The sequence below is a fragment of the Astatotilapia calliptera genome, chromosome 19, assembly GCF_900246225.1.
Source record: "Astatotilapia calliptera chromosome 19, fAstCal1.2, whole genome shotgun sequence".
NCBI lineage: Eukaryota > Metazoa > Chordata > Actinopteri > Cichliformes > Cichlidae > Astatotilapia > Astatotilapia calliptera.
In genome coordinates this window covers 17,077,134-17,089,475 of record NC_039320.1, presented here as the reverse complement: position 1 = coordinate 17,089,475, position 12,342 = coordinate 17,077,134, and the positions used below count along the sequence as shown (strand labels likewise).

At 40.4% G+C, this 12,342-nt stretch overlaps 1 protein-coding gene across 3 annotated transcripts in view; it reads right to left on the bottom strand.

Annotated features, from left to right (window-relative positions):
- The window catches only part of ppp2r3a (protein phosphatase 2, regulatory subunit B'', alpha), a 60,760-nt gene extending 51,131 nt beyond the window's left edge, over window positions 1-9,629 (bottom strand). Inside the window, exon 1 of one of the 3 annotated variants that reach the window (XM_026153020.1) lies at window positions 9,608-9,629. The gene's annotated coding sequence lies outside the window, so the exon portion shown is untranslated. The other 2 variants (XM_026153017.1, XM_026153018.1) reach the window with 2 other exon arrangements.
- Window positions 9,630-12,342: the final 2,713 nt, after the last annotated feature.

The following is a 12,342-nucleotide window of genomic DNA, read 5'->3' as shown; positions in this document are numbered from 1 at the left end:
GCAACACAGTTCTGTTAGTAGCAAACAAACCATTTTGCACAACATACTGTATAAGAGTCAATCAGTCAAATTAAAATAGCTACAGGGTTTTATGAAGGTGGGAAAATGATTTGGTTAAGGACAATAAGAGCAGTGAAAACAACAGGGAAGACAGAAGTGTGAGAAGTGAGACAGAAAGGAAGAAAAGGAGGCACCAAATTAAGTGCTGAAGTTGCAAAGAGGTGGTCAGAGTATATAGCGGGCATAGAAAGGCCAGGAAATGAGTGGTACACTTTAAGCAACAAATGTGACGTATGGCTTACATAAATGAGGATTTTGGAGCCTTAGTCACTAGTAGCTTTTTTGTATTGTGAAATAAGACGGAAAACATGATGCTATAGTTGAATTGTATATACGCAAAAATTCCAGCAGATGGAAATTATGCAAGCACTGTCTAGAAATGAAGGCTTACCCTTTCCTCACAGAAACGCAGCTGCTGCAAATCAAGTCACGTAAAATATTTTCTAAATGCCATAAAATCAGCAGATCTACATGAGTTTATCTAATGTTTGCTAAAGATTACTTTGTTATGAAGCCGTTTCACTCTCTCTCACACACACACACACACACACACACACACACACACACACACACACACACACTTAAAGCCACTAGTGGTCAGACTGGCAGGCAGGAAAGAAGCTTGAATGTGCTGAGATTTGACCAGTTTACCGTATACAGGCTGCCAAAAATCCACCACACACACACGTACACTAAAACACATACCCCTGCTTCATCCAACCACGACCTCAAAGTGTGTGTGCCTGTACATGTCTATCTATGTGCTCCTACTGTATATGCGACCTCGTATTTGTGTGTGTACGCAGGCCTGGATATCTATATTTACTGTGTGTGTCTCTGACTGAGTCACTGTGCTGGCGTCCTAAGTGTCTATGTACGGGAGTGGAGAGTTAGAGACACACTATAAACAATATAGGGACTCCCTTGGCTTGTGTTTACTGACCGGGATAAAGGCTGTCATTCCTCTCTCAGCACCAACCTACTTCCGCCTCCGTACAACTAGAAAGAGGGAGAGGTGCACTTAAGCCTTGGCAATGTCAGAGCGATCTTATCTTGCCAATAAAGCTTCTTGAATGGATTTAGATTAAACTGAGGGGAAAAAACAAGAGCGGGCACTGGTGCATTTGAGTTGTCTCTTCCTCAGAAAGACTGCCGCCCTTCTCCTCCTCCCCTTTTTCTCTTCCAAACTTGCATGTTAATGTACTTACAGCTTGCAGGACCTTAACTCTGTCCCAAGACACAGGCTGGCATAATAAACAAGAGCCTGAAATAATCTCTCCCCCTAGTTCCCTGGTGGTATTTTAGTGGGGAAGCAAATTCACAATGGTGGATCGAATTATTTACCCACATTTCTGTCTTTCCAATTCCCTCACCCTGTGAGTTTTTCTGGCAGCCTTTCCTTAACGTCTCTGTGCTTCTCTTTCTAACTCGCCATTTCTCCATTTTTTCCCCTCTTGTCTTTGTCCATCTGTGGTAGCCAGTGAGACGCATGGTCTACCCACACTGACCAGTTAAACACCCCTTTGCCTCTGTCACTTAGTCAGCCTGTCTGCTATACAGCTCAGGGTATCGCAGGCCAAGCCATCGCACTGAATGAAGGGGCAAAGGTGCACAAAGTCTCCTCATGATGTCACGGACGCGGATGTGCCTCATGACATTTTGACAGTCTTTTCCTGCTCTGTCTTGTTTACCTTCCAAGACTGTCATTTCAACAAATTTACACCTTGAATGAGTGCAACCACTCTATAAACTCAAAACAATTCTCATAAATGCACCTTAATGCAGCACAGGCTTCAATTGTTTCCACTGTGAGAGAACCTAAAAGAGGAGAGGTAATGAAAAGAGCAGGAGAATCAAAACAAGCATAAAAAGCTGCAATAAAATATTTTTAGCCTCAAACCCATTCATGTCTGGAACTAGGGCCAAGAAGAACCACACCACCATGACTATGAATGGTCCTGTTAGTCTCTCTTTTACTTTCTCGCTTGGCAAGTGCCCTGCCACTGGAGGAATGCCTGGTTTGTATTCAGATGTGCGTGTAAATGCACGTATGTGTGACAGTGCATAGAGTCTGGACAAAGAGCTCCAGTGTGGACAACAGGACACAATCAACCACTCAATGGATAGCCATTAACTCATCACACACAAACGCACACACAAATTCCAGAGTTCACAGATGAGAAGCAGCGACATTCAGAACCAACCAGCCAATGAGCACGAGCGTGCTTTACTGCGGCTACAATGGAGCCAGTCAATGGGGCTGTAGAGTGATTGTGGGAGATCTCTGAATTACCGTGTCAGGATCTTCATCACTTTCTCACTAATCTTCATCCTCTCTCCCTCAACCTCTTTTTATTTTGTCCTACTTCCTTTTTCCCAGGGTGGATCTCTCAGTGGTTAAAGGTAGCTAGGAGAGGCCACTGGGCACAGTCCACCTCCCACTCGCTTGTGTATGAATCACTCCATTGTGGCTGTGCTCTATTCCTAACGCTGTTTTCAATTTTAGAACTCTTCTGTTTGGCCTTATTTTGACAACCACATGCTAATTATGTTTTTGTTTTTATTGTTGTTCCCCGTTTGAACAGTCATAAGAAACAGGTAAATAATGCATATCACCATGTGTATCGCAAGATTGACCAAGTTAAAATCTAGTTGCATGCATATAGGACTTTTTTTTAAGTCACACAAAGGTTTACCGAGTATTGTTATCAACTTTGTAATTATACTGTTGTCTAATTATAACGACCACTGTCATGGAAACACTACACCATAACACAAACCTGCCGGTAGCTGGTATAACCCTACCTTTACCCCTTTGATTGCAATCTCCTCAGTTGCTTCTATCTGGATTTCTCTTTCCTCATTTCTCTGAGTTGCTAGCTTTCAGAAATCAAGCCATAAAATAATTGTATGCCTTCCAAAAAAACCCCAAAAAACAATTAACTATTTGGGCGGCACTTGAGCACCTGAAGGCAAAAGGCTGTGGTTACTAAACTGAGTAACTTCAGCTTATTGACATGCAGCTTCCCCAAAACACCCACTTCTCACTATCACACTCACACTTTCCCTGTCATGTCTTAATTTTTAGCAGCCGGCAGTGTTACACGGAATATGAGACGACCACCCACCTACCCACACACACACTAGACACATGTTTCTGGGAAATGTGAATGAATGTGTCACAAAAAAGGCCATGAAGACACTCAATACAATACGGCCTTGTGCTACAATGATGAGTTACACAGCTTTGTGTGTTAGTGTGTGTGCACGTGGGTGTGTGTGCTTGCACAACCAAGGGCAGGCAAGCGCATGTGGGTGCAGAGAGCTACATAAATCACACTCAGAATCAATTAGAAAGCATAAATGTGAGAAGGCCAACAGCAGTCGGTGTCCTGGTACTCGGTTTAATGTTGGCTTGACTACAGACACACCACACCCTCACCATCCCACCACGTGCGCGCACACACTCACACACACATCTAGACTTAAAGCCAGACACAAACACTCAGAGAGTTTGGGTGTGGATGTGATGCAACTGATAATTTTGCATGAAAGTAATCCAAAAATGAAATGTGATTAACATTTTCATGCCACTGGATTCTTTCTTCTCTTTATATGGCTTAAAAACTGTGATTCGCACACAGCAGCTGTCTGACAGAGAGCCGAACACTGGATGAGGATCTCGTTTTTAAAAAAGTTTTTGCGTGCCTATGTTAGTTCAAACACAGTTTTCTTTTGTATTTCTTTCCTGTTACATAACCAACTAGACTCCTATTATATACCATCTTGCATGTTTGTGAGGATTTAGCATTCACAGAGTCACCAAACAAATGCATTTACTGAGTGCATGTTGTTAAGAGAACAGTGTCTACTATTGGAGGTAATTTCACTATTTAACAATACAAAACACTAATTAAAAAGAGATGTAGGTTTACAGAATTCTGCATGAGAAGAAACAACAAAAGTGAAAAACTGCAATGTGCAATACACATTTTTTTATGTCCATCAGTGTTACTGTTACTTTTTAAAAAAATATGCTTTAACGTGTTGTATTTTCACAAAGTTATAAAAAACAGATTAAAGAACAGGCGTGTCCTGGTTCTGCCCCCAGGGTCTCCACCCAGTTGGACTCACCTCAGTCAGGAGGCAACCTGGAGAATAAATCCCTAGGGTGGTGTAGGAATAACTCTGACTCAAACCCCACAGCCTGTCCATGGATGGATGGATGAATGCATGGATGGATGGGTTAAAGAACCAGTGGTCAAAACAGAGTCAAAAGACTGAAAGACCCTCACTTCTACTTTTTCTCTTTAAAACACAGGATACAAAGGCTTCCCCAAACTGCAGGAGCACCTTTATTTAGACCTTTCTGGTTACTGAATGCCTTGAGCTACTCAAATTCCACAATCTTACTTTGCAGCAGAGGCCTCCAAATCCTAATTCAGTTAAATCTTGATGAAATTAGTAAGGTTAGTTTCTCAGAGCTCTAAAATCTCCCTCCTGGGCTGAAAGAGGCAAAAATAACCCTAGAGTAACAGCACAAGAACAGCGCATGACACCTGATGAAGGTTTAATGGACATTCCCACTGAATGCATTGTTAAAAAAGTCAAATGAAAAGAAAGTTTAAAAAAAAAAAAAAAAAAAAAAAAAAACCACACACACACTTATAGGTAATATAACACCCCACTCACATCCCACACCTCTGAAAATAAACAATCCTAAAATCCAATCTAGCCCCGGAGACAAGTTTAATCAAATAAAGTTGCATATTTTTATATAGCGCAAATCCCCAAATGCAAATCTGAGTTTTCAACAAATTGCAAAAATAGCACCTTCCATCCTCAGCTTTGATAATGACGAGTTCCTCAAAAATCCTCTCTAACAATGGAAAAAAACAAGGTACTGTAAAAAATAATAATAATTGCATCGCTCATAAAGCACAGACATAATCAATGAAAGTAGAGGAATTCACACAATTAGTAGTCATATTTGTGCTTTTCAGACATATGGAATATTAGCATCATATATAAACATCATATGCTCACATCAAACTCTCTTTGTCAAATTCCCACAGGTGATTTATATTCAGAGTTAATCTGTTATTTGTTGCCTTTGCCTTGGTAACAAGAGATGTTGTACTTAATACCTAAAACAGCTATAAATAGACCAAACATGAACAAGAATCAAACAGGACAGTGTGAGTCTGCAGTTTGTGACTCAGCCCACTGAGCCAAGCTACATCTGTCTGTGTGAACCCACCACAACCACATTCATTACTAAATTACATCAGGACACTCCCAAAGTACTCCAATGGGGATATTGTTGCTAGGCACTTACTGTCCTTCTACGCCTATGTGAGAGCTGGACGAAAACCAGATTAATATCACACACCCTTAGTAGTGCGCACAAAAATACATACACACACACACGGGCAAAGATCCACACACACAGGCACCTGCGAAAAGACACACATCTGTGAGGTGAGAAATCGCATAAATACAGTTCCAAACTCTCTCTCGCCTATCCGCCCACCGTTCCACTCAAAGTAGGTGATCAACTTACAGAGAAGTTAAAATAATTAATAGTTAGAATAATAACAAACCAAACCAATCTCCTTTGCAATATGCAGGTGAAAGGAAAGAAGAGGAAGGGACCAGGACTGTATTCACTTGAATAATCATCAAATGTACACTTTCAAATGATGGATTAAGAATAGGACAGGAAATCTCAGCTTCTCAGTATCAAGAACTGTAACACTTTGGAATCATTTAATATAAAAGGAAACAACCGTCGCTAATCAGTGAAGAGAGAAGAACCCAAACTGCTCGGCCTCTCTCACGCTCTCACACTTACTTTATACTAGTGGTGAATATATGTAGAGCCTGCGATGCAGTTTACTCTGATGCCATACCTGTGCAGGCTTTGACGCTAACATATAGCTACATTTCTAGGGAGGTACATGTCAGGTTATAGTGCAGGGTTTCAAAAGGGTCTGCGGTTACAAAGTACCTGTTATGTATAAAGTATTATTCCCCTGTTAAGTGTGAATGTACTAATTATCCTCCTGTGGGTTGAGACTCAGACACACTATTTGAAAAGTATTTGACCACACCTCTTAATCTTCCAATGTTGGTGTTTTCAGGCCCATTGCCTCAGTTGTATAAAATCATAAATGCCTTTACAAACATTTGTGAAAGAAGGGCCATTCTAAAGAGATTGTAATAGTCCATGAAATTTCTTCCCTCCGAGATATTTTATGATCAAAAATAAGCGGTATTACAAGGTGGAAGTGATTAGAAGCCTGATCAACTTAATCACAAAGTGGCAGCCCATGTAAAGTTGCAGAGCAGGTTCAGAGTGAGTGGTGTGGCATATAGTGTCTAAAAGTCATTAAATCACTGCTGACCCAACAACTACAGAGCTCCAAATCTCCGGGTTTTCAAGACCAAGCAGCTCGTGTACATGTAATGTGTAGGTGGCCCAGTTCTTTTGTGCATGTAGTGTAAGTTTACCCATTGATTCAGGCCGTGAGCTAACTTAACATCACATTTCACAAGGGGAAAGCATTGCTCAGCCCACTGGTGACAAGAAGAAAAACATGCACATGCAAATTTTATTTGTTCTCTCAATAGCATTCATTCTATTAAATGTGTTCTAACACACACGCTTACACAAGAGATACGTTATAAATTGATGTGCTGGCTCTAAAAATGAACTCAACAATTATTTGAAACAAATGAAAAATATTGTTTATTAAATCAGCAAAGTGATGCGTTGTTGCAGTCCCAGTTAGACCTAAATTAATACACTGGTCTGTCACAGATATATAGTATTGATGTATATGCTGTCCAATGCATGCTGATATAAAAACTGTTTGTGAACCTTTTCAACAAAAGAAGATGCAGGAAAAGACACTAGAAGTAATTTATGTTATTGCACAATCTCAGTGTGTACAGCTGCTAATTAGTATGACAAAGAAACTACTGTAAAGTAAAAGAATGACTCCACAATTTTCTCTCTCACATATAACTATAACAACGTGCATGCATGTTTCAAAGGTACATCGGCCAATGTATCGATAAACTTTAACTCCCTAAAAAATAGTCAGACTCTTCTTTTCTGAAACAGATCAAGTATCAGATGAGAACAATTCATATTTAAAATAAAAAAAAAATCAATGTCCTTTCTAAATTTGCTAGTTCCCGGTCTGCTTAGTTACAGTTATGCCAACTAAATTTGAACACAAAAGGAATCTCGTGCATATACTGCACATTTTTTTGCCAAACGTTATGAGTCCAACATTGCTGTGCGGTTCTGTTTTGAATTTACTGCGGTCGGCTAGTGTTTCTTCACCTTAACTTACTAAATCATTAAAGGAGTTTCGAAATCTGCTTGAGCATAGAAAGGAAAAGCTGAATTAGTGCCTCCTTTCCATTCACAACACACACAAAAAAAAAACAGGAAATCTTTACATTTGAAAAGCCAAGCCCTGAGACTCTTAAGGAGTCAATTACTTACTGAATACAATAACTTAAATTAAAAAGATATATATGAAAAACAAATATTTTACATCTGTCACTGATGATTAGAACAAGATAAGTATGTGAAAATGTGACAAGGTCTGGTGATGCAACACATATACACACACACACCCAAACATCCACATTCCCAAGAGTTCAAGCAGAGCAGTCTTTGTGGCCTTTAAAGAGTCAGTGTGTCCAGCCAGGCTCGAGTTACGGCAGACAAGATCCTCTCATTCCTTCTCCCTCTCTCTTTCTCTCTCTAACACACACACACACACACACACACACACACACAGACACATCCAGTGAACAGGCCAGGGAGCCACAAGAAAGAATTGGTTTGTTGCTCCCCTCTCTGACTCATTCCTACCACTCTCCACTCTACAATAAAAGGAATAGCTATACAACTGACAGGCTATATGTCAAGCCCTGGACTGTGTTGATTGCTTATACAGTCCTTCAGAAATGCATCCCTATGAGCATCTCTGTGCTCATAGGGATGAAGAAATAATAATTTTCAAAGCCTGGAATAAGGAATATAACAATAAAAGCTTTTCTGCTGTGACTAATTCACTTTTATATCTAAGCTGTTCACTTCCAGCAATAAGTTGAATCAGTATTTTGATAAACACCTATAGAACTACTTAGAAAACAAGATAATACAATTACACACTCGTGCATAGCCGGGACTGAAATCAAATGGTGAAGTAGATGCAAGGAGATGACGCATGTACTGCAAAGCATCAATGAGAAAAAACACACTGACAATGTCACAGGTGGGAAAGTGCTATTTGTGGGTTTTTAAAATAAAGTGTCTTTCAGGTGTGTAAGCTACAGCGGGCTTCAAAGGGCACAAAAATCTAAGAACTGAGGTCATTACGGGTCATCACTAAAAGAAAAGGCAGGAATTATAACAGAAGATGCCTCTCATAGTGTGTGTGCTTATGTGCATGTGTGTGTGTGTCACATCTATTCTAGGAGAATACCGGGGGAGAGACCCTGTGACTGACCCCCACCTCACACGATATGACAGGATATCGCCGCAGTGGCACGGACACACAAACATATATGCGCACAAACAAACACATTATGGGAGTGTCGTTTCCATATTGGAGACACATAGTAATAAACAGCAATTTTTGGTTTAAAAATGTTTCACGCGTGTATTTCCGCGTGGAAGGTGCTATAGGAGTAAACATTTATTTAACAATTATGCACTGTGCACTCAGAAAAAAGGCATTTTACATAAATCCTTTAATTAGTCGTTCTCTGTGAGGCTCTTGGACTCCCAACGTGGGGGAAATCGTTTATAGTACCCAGAGCATCATAAATACGATCAAAATAACTTACAGAATTGCTTTTAAATCCAGACGTTAAGTTCATTTACGCCACAAAGTCAAGTTACCTGAGCGCTTCAGCAGCTTTCCCGCAAGGTTTCGCTCACAGCTTCCGTGCTGTTTGCAGCGGGCAGGTTCAAAGATCCGCTACAATCTGCGCGTCCAATCTCCAAACTTCCTTTCACACGACTGGAGGATCCCCCACTGAAGTGAAAGGGCACTTGTGCGAATTTGCACGCACCATTACGCGCGCGCAAAGACAAATACCCCAATAAACACGCCCCAGTTATGAAAAACCCCGCAGCTGATGGTACAGGCGACCCCCCCCTCACCACCCTTACAATGCAGCGGGGACGGCGGTAATCGCACGGTAAAGTTTTCCAAACAGGGACAAGGGAAAGCGCTCATTCTGACCGCATCGCTTACCTTCGTCTCCCCTCCTTAACTCCTTCAGCCGTTTCCAAACTCTGTCACGACAAGGCTCGACGCAGACTGCGAAACCGAACAGCCGCTTTTCGGGTAGCCGGGGAAGAGCGGAGAAAGCATACGGAGGTTTGCTTCAACACGCAGAGGCTCCGTGTGTGTGACAGAGAGGGATTGTGTGTATGCGTGTGTGAACGCTCATGGAGAGAATGAGCAGAGAGAAGAGAGCCGGGGAACTTAGGGGGGAGTTCCCGTGAACATACCGGCGGGGCGGAGGCTCCGGCAGAGTGACGGCTGGCTTACGTTTGCAGCTCTTTAGCAGCCTGGATAGGATATTAGTAACCCAGGTTACCAGCGTTCAAAAGTAGCCAGGATACGTGTATTTACCCAAGTATACGCAGTATCCATGCATCTGCTTTTGACGTGTGCTGTTTTACGTCGTATTTCTTTTTCTTCTGTATTTTATCACTTTTCTGCATATCTAATGTGCACCTATAGTTAAAACATATGAGATTACAAATTATTATTATAATACCCATTTTTAATCAGGGCTGAAACCACACTGTATTTTTATGATCCATATGCTGATAGGTTTCTTAGCTGATTAATGCTTTGGGGTAGCGCAGGAAAGTCAAACATAAGCCCCGAGGGCCAGAATGGGCCAGACAACGATTCCAATCCGGTCCACTGGACAGCTTCATGTGAGGGAGTGCATAGATTTTGAACTTTTAACTTTTAAACAAAGTAATTAACTAACAGATAAACAATTAAATAACAGGAAAATTCTGTTTTTCCACTATTACAGTGAGACTGCAGTTTTTTGTTGTGTTTTGTTTTTTGTTTCTTTAAGGACATTTTCTGTGAATTAATGAGAACCTTATATTTTATAATTACAGGTCAGTCATTGCAGTGTAATTTTACACATTTATCATATAGTGTCTGGCCCACATAATTTCAGAGTGGGCCCCTATATGTGGCCCACAATTTAAAATGAGTTTGACATCACTGGTCTAGCATATAAAATTTCAAGATACATTGAATAACGCATTAGTCTGGGTAGGGTTTAGAGTCAATAACCTCACTTTTTAGTATCTACATTCTATGAAAAAACAGTTTCCTTAAGACCTACTGAACAAACCAAGATAGACTTCTAAAATGAAGTCAAGAAATTAGCCCCAACCCCCTTTCCTTTTACAAATAGGAGTCTAAAAGGTTGGTACTCAGAGAGGGAGGCTTCACAGTGAATCCACAAAGAATTATAATCATATACTAGATTTAAAGATCCCTTTCTCTTTGTTATTCCTCACAAGTGCAGGGAAGGTAGTTTTTCCATTTTACAATATATCAGCATTATTTGTGTGTATGAGCTCTAATGTGGAGCTTTTAGGGCCCCTTTTCATGAATAATTTGGGGATAGTGTTGTTCAGCCTGAGTCTAAATGTATAAGAATGTTTTTTCTGTGGGCCTCTTTTAATAATACATTTCATTTTGAATAATTCATAAGTGATAAAACTGAAATATAGTGTTTACATAAGGCAGCAGGTATTAACCACACAATTAATTTGGTGAAGTGCAAGATTAATATGCTCAAAATCTGTGTTTCTATGGAGACCAGGTAGTCGGCTTCAATGACGAACTGCAGATTATGACTCAATTCGAGTTTATAAATGCAGACAAGAAGATTTTTTTTGTTAGTCAGATGGCTGGCAGTAACACCCATGCAGAAAATTTAAGCGGAGAACTCTCCCCACAGCCCTTCCACACTTCTTGTTTTTTTGATAACAAGTGACCCTTCCCCCAGCTCCACATATAAAAACCTCTGTTATTAGAGCCACATGGTCAAAGCAGCTGATGGGACTTCAGTGTCCTCCATTGCTGTTAAAAGAGCTGATGAGGCTGCAGACGCTAGTTGATAGTGGAAACCACAATTTTAGCAGATGACTCAAAGGGGCAAAAAATAGCAGTAAGAGGATGTATTCTGTGGTTTTGCTGCTGAAGGTGTGAAGTTATGCCATTGAGACCTGCTGATGGACAAACTGGTTTAAAGGAGCTCATCTTTTTGCATACACACACAAAAACACACGCTCACACCTAAGATCTCCCAACAAGTCCTACTGGAATGTGTCTCCTGTAACAATATCAGCTATCACAAGGTTTGCATCACATGACAAGTGGAGCCACTTTGTGTGTCCATGTGTGTGTACAGCTATATATTTCCAAGTCTTTGTGTGTGTGACAGCACCTTGTTTGGCCAACAGGATACAAATAAGTACTCTCACTCAATTAGTGAAGGAGCCAGTCCAGAATTACAGCCAGAGAGACAACAGTAAGTCCCTTAAACATGTCACGAAACTTAGGCAGTAAGTCGCTGATAAAAGAATAGAGCAGAATGTAGCTTTAGCGGCAGTCTATGTTTTTTTTTTAATGCTTTTTATTTTGTTTACTGTGTTTGGAAATCTGGGTTAACACATTTTTCATGCTCGGTGAGCAACAAAAAATAATGTGAAATATAAAAATCTCAATTCACCCAAATTACAAATAAGAAAAAGAGTAGGAAACAGCTTTTTAGCAGTATATGCAGTGCTACACAAAAGCTTCTATTTATTGAGAAATAGGTACGGCAGGTTTTTTTTTTTTTACACATGTCAAAAATGGAGGTGCAGGATAAAAGGAAAAAAACTGAATTTGTACAAATCTAATGGGGTTGAATGTTATTATTTGGTATGTCCACAATTAACTCTTACTCAGCTTTCTTGTCATTTCTTTAAGAAATCTTCAGGAAAAGTTCTCCAGGCTTCTGGAATTACATTCAAAGCTCTTCTTTGGATGTTGGCTGCCTTTTGTTCTGTTCTCTGTCAAGATGATCTCATACTGTTTCAGTAATGTGGAGGCCAGTCAGTGACTGATGGTGTTCCATTATGTGTTCTTCTAGCCAGGTATGCTTTTACTGCATTGGCAGTGTGTTTGAATTAGGCTGCTGACAATCAGATTCTTTCTA